At 35.9% G+C, this 11,520-nt stretch overlaps 2 pseudogenes; one reads left to right on the top strand and one right to left on the bottom strand.

Annotated features, from left to right (window-relative positions):
* Positions 1-2,149: 2,149 nt before the first annotated feature.
* LOC120140395 lies at positions 2,150-4,577 on the top strand (annotated as a pseudogene).
* A 3,110-nt stretch (positions 4,578-7,687) lies between these two features.
* Positions 7,688-11,235, bottom strand: LOC120140218 (annotated as a pseudogene).
* Positions 11,236-11,520: the final 285 nt, after the last annotated feature.

Below are 11,520 nucleotides of genomic sequence, written 5' to 3'. Positions count from 1 at the left end.
CCATCGCCCCGTAAACTTTTGCGGTCATCAAAGGCAGACGACAACTTAGTCCAGGTAGCTTTCCATATATACGAACCCCACGGAAACAGATTCCATGCATTTAGGTCCTCTACCAATAATATTAGCTCCTGAGGGTTTTACCCGCCCTCTCTGCCTAAAAAGCCGGTATACAAAAGTAGTAGAAGGCATACTCGGACAACATCGACGTCATTCATCCGAGTAAAACCATCTTTCTTATTAAACAATTTCTTCATGTCGTCGACGTGTAAGTTCAGCTTCTCTATTGACTCATCAGGAAAAACCCTGGATAACCATGATGGGCGGGTGATATGACGAGTGTACCGGCCTACATCATCGTGTCTGAATCGTAGACCAGTGATTAAGCAGAACTCCTTCCGCCCAAAACAAGTATACGCCGGTGGAAAATGAAACCATATCTCTTCCTCACCATGTTGTATACTGTCGGGTAGATCTCTAGTCATGGTCTGAAGCCACAAATGGGTCAAATTAGCATCTCCACCCGGATGCTGTACTCTCAGCCATGGCCCGAAGCAGGTTTCCTCAAACAATTTTCTTTGTGCAGGTGAAAGCTTCGAAGCAATTGTAGTGGCTAGGCTAACTTTATTCCTTAATGTCAATGAAGCCGAAAAAAATTTCTACAAAAACAATAAACATACCAAGTTAGATATACCAAAAACTACACTGTCAAGATATACCAAAAACAATAAACATAAATAGTAGTTTATTCTTGAAACTAAAATTTGCAACACTATTTTGTCTTTTGGTTGAAATGAAAATCGCAACGAGATAATGAGAATCGCAACGCGGAAATGACTATCGCAACGAGAGAATCGCAACGCGAAATGACTATCGCAACGAGAGAATCGCAAAGCGAAATGAAAATCGCAACGCGAAATGAAAATCGCAATGCGATTTTGGTTTCACGTTGCGATTTTTATTTCGCGTTGCGATAGTTATTTCCGCGTTGCGATTTTCATTCTCGAAACTATTCTTCTTCTGCATTACTTCAACCAAAAGACAAAACAAAGACAAATACTAACTTCACAGGCTAAACAGTTTAGCAGTATTGGCAGCAATCGAATGAATTTAATAAGAAATCTAAGTGAAATGGTTAATCTATTATTGAAATTACTAGTAAACTTATCATCAATCTCAATATGAAAAACCTAAAATAATGCAAAAATTTCAAAATAAAAAATAAAGCAAAACTAACCCTCGGAGGTTGATTTTCCATTTCTGAATGATTGTGAGGGATTTTTGACTGTGAATGGTTGTGAGGGATTTCGCCGGCGATAGGGACGGAAATCTTCGGAGATGGGGACGGATTTCGCCGTAGAGAGTGAGAGATGGAGATGAGACTGAGTGTTGTGATTTGGGTTTGAGGTTATGAGTTGCGATTACTGTGGACGGTTCAGTTTCCGATTTATTAAGAAAAAATTTGTGTTTGGAATTTGAAAAAAATACGCGTTAATACGAATGGCGCTATGTAAATCGTGTTGCGAAAGTCAGAATCGCGTTGCGAAAGTCAGTATCTCGTTGCGATTTTGTATTATCGCATTACGATAGTAAGTATCGCATTGCGATAGTCAGTATCGCATTGCGATAGTCAGTATCGCATTGCGATAGTCAGTATCGTATTGCGATTTTCCCAATTCGCGTTACGATTTACTTATTCGCATTGCGAATTGGGAAAATCGCAACGACACTGTAGACCATCGCAACGCGATTTCCAACTATCGCAACGTGAAATGCAACGCGAATTTGCGATAATGGAGATCGCGTTACGAATTAGCGATCGCATTGCGATTTTGTTGGTCATTTTGGCAAATCCGGAAAAAGTTGGTTAAAATTGTATATTATAAGGCATTTTTAGTCACTGAGGCGATTTTCTCATTTTAAAAAGAATAAAGTTTGAGTGTAAAAAATAAAAATAATAGTTAAGATACTAAATACGTAGTTTACCCAAAATAATTTGAATAAAAAAAGGCGTTCCGGTATAATTTTTACCATAAATGCCTTGGTTTTATTTTCTGACAAAAGGTCAAATACATAATAAATAAAAAAGAAAAGGTATCCAGCGCCTTTTCTTTCTTTTCTTCCAGTGTTTTTTCTTTCCATTTGTGAATGCTCTTCAACAACTTTAATTCTCTTCTTCTTTTACTTTTCTTCGATCTGAATTTCATCTTCTTAAAGTTCCAGTTACTGGGAATCAAAATTTGAGTTTTTTCTTTAAAAAAAGCTTCAACAATTCATATATACAAACTCGAAAGCCGCTAACAGCTATCTGCCATGAAAATCCCATCTTCCTTACAATCTTCTAATCTCTGAAAAACCCTTTGCAGCATTGCAATTCAAAGCAATTCCATTCGACCCTTTTTTTTCTACAGCAAGGAAGAAAAAAAACAATGAAACCAACTGGTTACATAATCAGTTTCTCCTTGTTGTTATGGGCATCTTTGTTGGTCCGTGTGGACTCAGATCTAGCTTCTGATAGAGCAGCCATGATAGCTCTTCGATCAGCTGTTCGTGGACGCTTACTGCTATGGAATCTTTCGAGCAGTCCATGTTCATGGACCGGTGTCAATTGCTCTTCAAACTCTTTCTCTTCGATTCAATGCTCTTTCTGGATCAATTCCACCAGATTTTTCCAAGCTTACTTCCCTTCGAAACCTTTACTTACAAGGGAATCGATTCTCTGGTGAGATTCCTGCTGTCTTGTTCTCTTTGCAAAACCTGATAAGACTTAATCTGGCTGCTAATAATTTCAGTGGTCCGATCCCTTGGAGCGTTAACAATTTGACTAGATTGGGTACTTTGTATTTGGAGAACAATCGTTTATCTGGTTCAATCCCAGATATAAATTTGCCTTCACTTGTGCAATTCAATGTTTCTTTTAATCAGTTGAATGGTTCAATTCCAAGAAGCTTATCAGACAAGCCACAAAGTGGTTTTATAGGGAATTCTTTATGTGGGAGGCCTTTGGTATCATGTAATGGTACTGAAAGCAGTGGCAGTAAACTGTCCGGTGGAGCGATTGCCGGTATTGTCATTGGTTGTTTGCTTGGTGTTTTATTGATTTTGATTTTATTAATATGTTTATGTAGAAGAAAGAGTGGGAATAAACAGGAGGAAACTCGAGAAAGAAATGTTGCCCCTGCAAAACAGGCAGAGATTGAAGTTCCTGGGGTAGTCAAGAAGGATGCTAAGAGTAGCGGGACCAAGAAATTGGTGTTTCTCGGGAAGGCATCGAGGGTGCTTGATCTGGAAGATTTGTTGAGGGCATCTGCTGAGGTATTGGGGAAGGGAACATTCGGGACGACATACAAGGCTACCTTGGACATGGGGGTGGTTGTCGCAGTGAAGAGATTAAAGGATGTGACGGTATCGGAGAAGGAATTCAAGGAGAAGATGGATGTAGTCGGCGCCATGGATCACCAGAATTTGGTCCCATTAAGGGCCTACTACTTTAGTGCAGATGAGAAACTTCTAGTTTATGATTACATGCCTATGGGAAGCTTGTCTTCGCTTTTACATGGTGAGTAATTTCTTTTGCATAATGTTTCTTTCTTTTGTGATGGTGTTATCATTGCTATCCTTTGTTTTGATTGCCGGAAATCGAATCTATTATCTGGCATATTATTATTGTTCAGGTAACAGAGGAGCTGGTAGGACTCCCTTGAATTGGGATACAAGGTCCGGCATTGCCCTTGGAGCTGCCAGAGGCATTGCATACCTCCATTCCAAGGGCCCTGAAATCTCACATGGAAACGTCAAATCTTCAAATGTGCTACTTACAACATCTTACGAAGCTCGAGTATCTGATTTTGGTCTTTCTCAGCTTGCTGGCCCTACATCGACTCCCAACCGTGTTGATGGCTATCGTGCTCCAGAAGTAACAGATGCTCGTAAAGTTTCCCAAAAGGCTGATGTCTACAGCTTTGGTATATTGCTTCTGGAATTGCTTACCGGAAAGGCGCCTACGCATGCTTTATTGAATGAGGAAGGCATAGACCTTCCAAGATGGGTCCAATCCATAGTACGAGAGGAGTGGACCGCCGAGGTGTTTGACCATGAACTTCTCAGATACCAGAATGTTGAGGAGGACATGGCCCAGCTCTTACAACTTGCCATTGATTGCACTGCCCAATACCCCGATAAGCGTCCTTCAATGGCCGAGGTGACAAACCAAATTGAGGTTTGTCGCTCTAACTCAGAGAAAGAGACTCGTTAAATCTGTGATGCATATGGTGGATCTTTCCTGCAGGCTTCCTCAGCTCATACAGGTGCTCCACCATCTTTTGGTAAACAACCGGAAAAAAGAAGAAGAAGAAAACGGACAATCTTTTATTTCTTTCGTCCGGTTTGTTACGCATAGATAAGAGTACTCATAGTTTATCTATTCTTGGGTTCATTATCATTGAGAACAATTGCATTTTTCACTTTTTCCCCATATTCATAGCAACATTATTCGTATTTGCTTGTAATTGTCACTTGATTGTGTGAAGTGTGAATAGCTGTCTATACCTTTTGGCTTGAATGAATGATTCTGTATTTTCGACATTGAATATCTGAGAATATGTTCGACCGGTGTTGAACACGAACAGTGATGGATCGATCATAAATGATAGAGCTAAGATTGTTTGAATGCGTGGTATTTGTGGTATTTCTTCTTTCAAAAGAAATCTCTCTTCAAATATTTCATCTTTGCAAATGGAGGGAAAGGAAAAGAATCCAATCTCAATGGCTTTCCCTTTGTTTTTTGTTCTTTTGCATCCAATCTCTATCACTTTTAATAAGATTCAGTTTGCTTTTGCTTGTGATGCAAGTTTGATTTGTTCAAACTGAGTTGTAAATAAGTTGCTTTACATTCTGCCTTTGCCCTTTTGCTTCTGCTTCAAACCTAAGTGTTGAGTTTGGTTTAAAATACTTGCACCTTATTTGAGTTGGAAATTTTTATTTGGTCCAATAACTTTTAAGGATTATTAAGCAATTTAAAAACAATCCAATTTTATTACTGCATTTATTCTCTTTTTCTTCTTAATTTTCAGGGTAAACTATACGTTTAATATCCAAACCATCACTTTTGTTCAGTTTCGGCCACCCAACTATTTTTTGTTTCACAATCATACCTAACATTACATTTTGATTTCATAATCGTTGATTTGACATTTTAGAAAGAATAATTTGATAATTACATGGCATTATCCTATGTGACATGTTAGTATCACCATTAATTTTTTAATGGTGGGTGTCTAAAATGAAACCAAAGCATAATGTTAGGTATGATTTTGAAACAAAAAATAGTTAGGTGACCAAAACAGAACAAAAGAGATAGTTGAGGTAGTAACATGTAGTTTACCCAAATTTTTAATTATAGCTTAAACTTATAAATAATTAGATTTGAAGAAGTAAAATTTATTTTTATTAGGTAAACAAATTTTATTGAAAAAATTCAAATAATTTTATTTTTTATCTCAAATCAATGTTAAACTTTAAAAGAATAAATTTTAAGCTTAATTTTAATAATAATATTTTATTTTTGAATTTGTTTCGACTTAATTATCACATAATTAAATAGGTTAGTATGATAAAGTAATTATTCTGATTTCCAATAATACCGATTAAAATTAAGGGAGCAAAGGCCGGCTTTAAAGATCATGCTAACCATTTTCCTTTATGATAATTAATAAACCAAATAGTATTCTTTTTCAGAATATTATATAAAAGAAGATAAAATCAAATAGTATTTAATGTTTTCTTATTTACGAGTAGGAAGAAAATTATTAAAAATGTCTGATTTTATTTTTATATTACTTTATTTTGATATAATGTATAAGATTCGCTGGGTATTAAAGATCTTCATTTTGGGAGTGCTAAGCATATCTTTAATATCTCATTTATAAGCTAATGAATTTTTTTTAAGTCCATTTTATTTATTTATTATGAAATGACCATCCAGCTCAGTTGGTAGAGCACAAGGTTCTTAATCTTGATGTTGTGGGATCGAGTCCCATGGAGGGTATTTCATAATTTGGAGGTCTCCTACGGAAGTTGCTCTCAACCTAGTGTTGGGGGCAGCCTACTATCTTACCTCCCCTTACCCCATTATATATGAGAACAAGGGACAGCCATTTTTTTATTTATTTATTTATTATAAATAACTAATTAATAGAGTAATTAAAATATTTCAGAGTCTACCTTTTAAAGTACTGAATTTAGATTTTCCTGTTGTAACTTGAGTTTTTCTTTAACATGGTATTTAATATGATAAAAATATATTTATATATTTTATAATAAATATGAGTAATAGTATATTTTAAAATATGAAATTTAAATTAAAAAGATCGTAGGCTTAACACGAACCAAACAGTTGGTTAACTGTTAAAGAGGATGTTATTTTTTGGATGGACCCAGGAGTTCAACGGGTACGATTGTCTTTGTCAAAATTTTTATATATTTTAAATAATTTTATATTTTTTTATTCATAATTTATTTTCATTTCTTAAAATTTTAAAAATTCACGCTCATAATGTTTTATAAGTTAAACTAAACGTTTAGTACTTTAACTATTATTGTTACTTTGTTTTGGTCACCTAACTATTTTATGTTTTAAAATCATACCTTATGGTCACACGTCAATATCACTGTTAAAATTTTTATCGATGGGTGACCAAAATCAAACCAAAATGTATCGTTAGGCATGATGTTGAAAAAAAAAGTTAGATGATTAAAACGAAACAAAAGTAATAGTTAGGATACTAAATATATAATTTACCCTATAAAATAATGTGTCTTTTAATTTCTTTATCTACCGTTGATCATGTGACGCGTATGTCGAGATATGAGCGTATGCTGGTGTAAATAAACTGTTGTGTATTCACTTTGAGGCAGAAACAAAACCCCTACTTATGTTTAAATTGCAAGAGGTGGATGCTACTTATCATTCACGAAATATCTTATTCTTTGGTGCCTCAATCTGAATTTTATAACTATTTTAAAATTTGATTCTATATCTTTTGCATTAACTTAGAGTTATCATGTAACTTTGATTTGAATAATAGTATTTATGAAATATTTAAATTATTCGAATTTAATTAAATATTTTTTAGAATATTATCCAAGCACATTGTACAGAATTTTAACCATTTTTGTAATTTCTCAAAAGTTTGGAAAAATTAAATTATAAAAAATTGATAACCACTTAAAACATGCATTTTAATAATAAAATAATATGCTTAAACACTTGCTCTTTAAATAATTATAAATTTAAAAATAGGGACCAATTTCCATATTAATTGATAAAGCTATGAATTTTGAACTGAATTGCAAAATCTTAAAATCTAGAGATGAATTTTGAAACTGAACCCCTAATCACAACATAAAATTTTAAAAAAATAATTGCGTAAAATAGAACAACACAAGTATCCTTAATCACTCGATCAATCAATAGATCTAAACTTAATAATATTAAGTTGATCAGCTTACACTTAAATTAAAGTTATCACAAGAACCTCTACAATATAATGGCGCTATCTAATTTTAAAAATTACATGCAAGACCCCATATGGATAATGTTGGATCTTACAAAAGAAATTCACAATACAGTCCCTCAGATCTCCAATAATGTCTTCTGAGACGTAAATCTATACAATTGCAGTCACAAAAATCAAACCCTTTGACACTGTAGGAGTTTTAGCTATAATTTTCTAACTCGTTAAAATCTTAGAAAAATGATTTGTAGTTGAGTTTTATGAGGACATGGTTTCTGGTTCACCTTGGCCCAGAGAGTTCCATGGCTTGAACAAGTAAAGAGTCATTCGTGAGATCGGAATATCGGTCCGATGACGAGAACTCGTGGGGAGGCTTGCATTTGGTTGATTCACTTCTTTGTGAAGCTTCCCATCTTTCGGCTAGACCATCACCTTCAAGCATCCGAACCACTTCAGACATTTTCGGCCTATGGCCGGGAAGGTATTGTGTGCATAATAATGCTACTTGAATAATCTCCTCGAGCTCGATCAGGTCGTAGTTGTTCTTGAGATCCTTGTCAACAAGCACTTCAAGCTTTTTTTCCTGATGAATTTTCCTTACCTGCATTTGGTAATTCATGGCAATTCAAGCTATGTTATACCAAAGTACCGGATGAGTATATACTTGACATAATATAGTTGAATTTTTCAAAGGTTTTCCATTTATTTGGAGGAATCTAAAGAGAAATTATACTCACCCAATCAAGCATTGCTCCTTTCTGGTTAGCATTCTTGCCAAATTCTAATGCTCTTTGGCCCGTGATTAACTCAAGCAGGAGAATTCCGAATCCGAACACGTCTGTTTTGTCCGATGACTGGCCAGTGGAGAGGTACTCTGGAGCAATATGTCCCACAGTGCCTCTCACAGCAGTTGTAACATGTGAATCCTGGTGATCCAAAAGCTTGCTAACCCGAAATCTCCGACCACTGCCTCACAATAATCATCGAGCAATATATTCGCAGCTTTGACATCCCGATGAATTATCTTTGGATCACATTGCTCGTGAAGATACAACAATCCCCTAGCAGCCCCGAGAGCAATTTGCTTCCTGGTGCCCCAGTCCAATGTCGGTTTTCCTGTCACAAACAACACAGGTTCATTTTCCCTACTGAAATACATAAACTGTCGAGTAATGGGTTATACAAAACCTGGGAACGCTTCTTATATTACCTTTGAGACGAGATGCAACGCTACCGTTCGACATGTACGGATAAACAAGTAGTTTCTCTGAGGATGTTATGCAAAATCCGTAAAGCCGAAGAAGGTTCCGGTGCACTGCAAGGCTAATCATCTCAACTTCAGTCTGGAACTGAATCTCTCCACCTGCGGCATTACCGTCTTTCAGCCTCTTAACAGCTACTATTGTTCCATCTTGCAGAACTCCCTTGTACACATTCCCGAAACCGCCTTTTCCTAGTATATTCTTGCTGCTGAAGTTATGTGTTGCAATCTGAAGTTCCCTGAATGGGAACCTCCTCAAGTTTCCGAGGGAAGCTTCTTCGTGATGCCGATCTGAAACACGAAACGAAAGGACATCAATCACAAGTATTAGTTAGCCATTAATGAAGACTTCCTTGTAGTAAGCTTAACAATTTCAAACCTTTAACATCAAAGAAGATTTGTTCATTCTGCCTTCGTCTCCACCATAGTAGTATTCCAAGTATAAGAAACATCAGACACACACATCCGATGCTTGAACCAAAGGCAATTGCTATTTTATGACTTTGGGACCTGCCAGAAGGCTGAGCAGCTTGAGAACCGAAAGAGGATCGAAGTCAGTTAAATCATAAGAGTACGTTAGAAAAAATATAAATTTCAGCTTCGTAAGTTAAAAATCCAAACCTTGTGTGGTGTTCAAGTTCATGGACATTGGCATCAATGTCATCCCATGGCATTCTGGTTCAGCACCAGTAGGACAGATTAAAGGATTCCCCACTATGCTGCAATAACATGACGAAGAAGAAAAGTTTGTCATTGTAATGTTCGGAACTTAGGCTATGTCAGTCGTGTAGATTCTTCAAGTTTCTTGAAAGTACTTGTGTCGGACACTCGTGACGGACATACAGGTACGAGGTCCTGACCTCTAAGGAACTCCAAAAACATGGAAGAACTTAAATATCATTATTGTACCTGTGTCACATATTCGTATCCAACATTCACAACATCTTCACCGAGTCCAAGTAACATAGGATTTGAGAGTTAATAGAAGATTAGATGGATAAATATATATACCTGAATGTTTTAGATGCAAATCTGGGCACTGGTCCACTCAGATTATTGTATGACAAGTCACTGAAACATACAAGACTTAATATAAACACACACATATACATACACACACACGCACATACATATATAATTGATCTAAAAGGAGGAAAACTAGGCTTACAGGAAAGCAAGCTGAGTCATGTTAGCCAAAGACAATGGGCATGCACCAGAGAGACTGTTGTTGTTTAGCCTCCTAAAATCAAAATTTGCAACTCTCTTATGTTAAATTTAAACCAAAAAACAACTCGGATATGTTCAAATGTTTACATTAGAGAGTCATAGAAGATCCATTTCTAATTTTTGGATCCGCCATTAACCATATCCTCGTAATAATATATGAATACACAAAACTTCAAGAAAAGTGGAGAACTTACATGAATTGGAGTGTCCTTAGGTGGCCTAAAGATGTAGGAATTTCCCCAGTGAAGGAATTATCAGAAAGATCAAGTGTTTGAATCTTTGAGAGCTTTCCCAGCTCTGAAGGAATTGATCCGCTTATGTTATTATTCTGCAATAGCCTGCAAAAAGTGGGTGTTCATACCATCATTAATATTGGAAAAAACCAACGACAGAAATCAAGCATTCAATGCGTTTGATTTTATTACTCACACAATCCGAAGATTTGTCAAGTTCCCAATGCTTAGAGATAACGAACCAGATAGATTCTGGCTTGGACTGCCCCTGAAACAAGACCAGTTTCATTCAACAAAATGGAAACTTTAATTCCTTGAATTTTGTGTTAAATTGTAAGAAAAAAAATCATACAGGCCAATGACTAGGCTTTCAGCTGAACAAGTAATCATTGCCCAACTACATGGATCAACAGCATCGGCATCCCAATTATCAAGAACACCACGAGGATCATGCAAAGCCTCTTTTATAGCCATTAAAGCTTGCACTGAAGGAAAAAGAAACGCTGATAATCAGAATATATCTCCATTAATGATAAAGAAACAAAAGAAGTGCAAACTTTCCCTTGTTATACCTTCATAGTTTACACCCTTTGGAGAGAAGCAATCCATTTATAGGAGCACAAAACCATAAGAAAGCCATGAAATAAAATCCCAATTCTTTTCTCCTCATCGCCATTATTACCTTCACCAGGAGAAACACAGAAACAAGAAAAAAGACAGTTTTTTAAGGAACCCAAGTTTGAATTGAGAGTTTTAGACCAGAGAAAAACCCATTATTTCCTGCTTTCCATGCCAGAAATACATTCACTAATATCTAGCGCTCTAAAAAAGAAAGTTAAAAAGAAAGGGAGAAAAGAAGAAGACATAGATTTATCAGTTGTACTAGAAAGTGAAGTGGCATGCCTTGCCTGTAACTGGGACAGACATAGAGAGGTTTAAGAAAAAGAAAAAAGGAATATAGAATAGCCACAATCTAAAAACAACAAAACTAAACGAAATCCCATGGTTTATTACATATTCCAAAGACAAGGACACATTAGGGTAATTCCCAGGTTTTTTTAAGTACTTTCTCTGTGTTTTCATATCATTCTCTAGTTCGGTTATCGGATAGAGTAAAATCGTAACTGATAATTTGAGAAAATAAAAATGAAGATAAAAAAAGACACAAAATTTACGTGAAAAACCTCTAAATAATATAGGGTAAAAACCACGGGCAACGGTAGAAGAATTTTACTATGAGAAAATAGGAATTACAACCTCTCTCGATCTACCAAGGAGAAAACAATGA

The sequence above is a fragment of the Hibiscus syriacus genome, unplaced genomic scaffold, assembly GCF_006381635.1.
Source record: "Hibiscus syriacus cultivar Baekdansim isolate YM2019G1 unplaced genomic scaffold, ASM638163v2 tig00110783_pilon, whole genome shotgun sequence".
NCBI classification, from domain to species: Eukaryota; Viridiplantae; Streptophyta; class Magnoliopsida; order Malvales; family Malvaceae; genus Hibiscus; species Hibiscus syriacus.
Note: the sequence above shows the minus strand (reverse complement) of the source record. Positions and strands in the feature narration are given on the sequence as shown.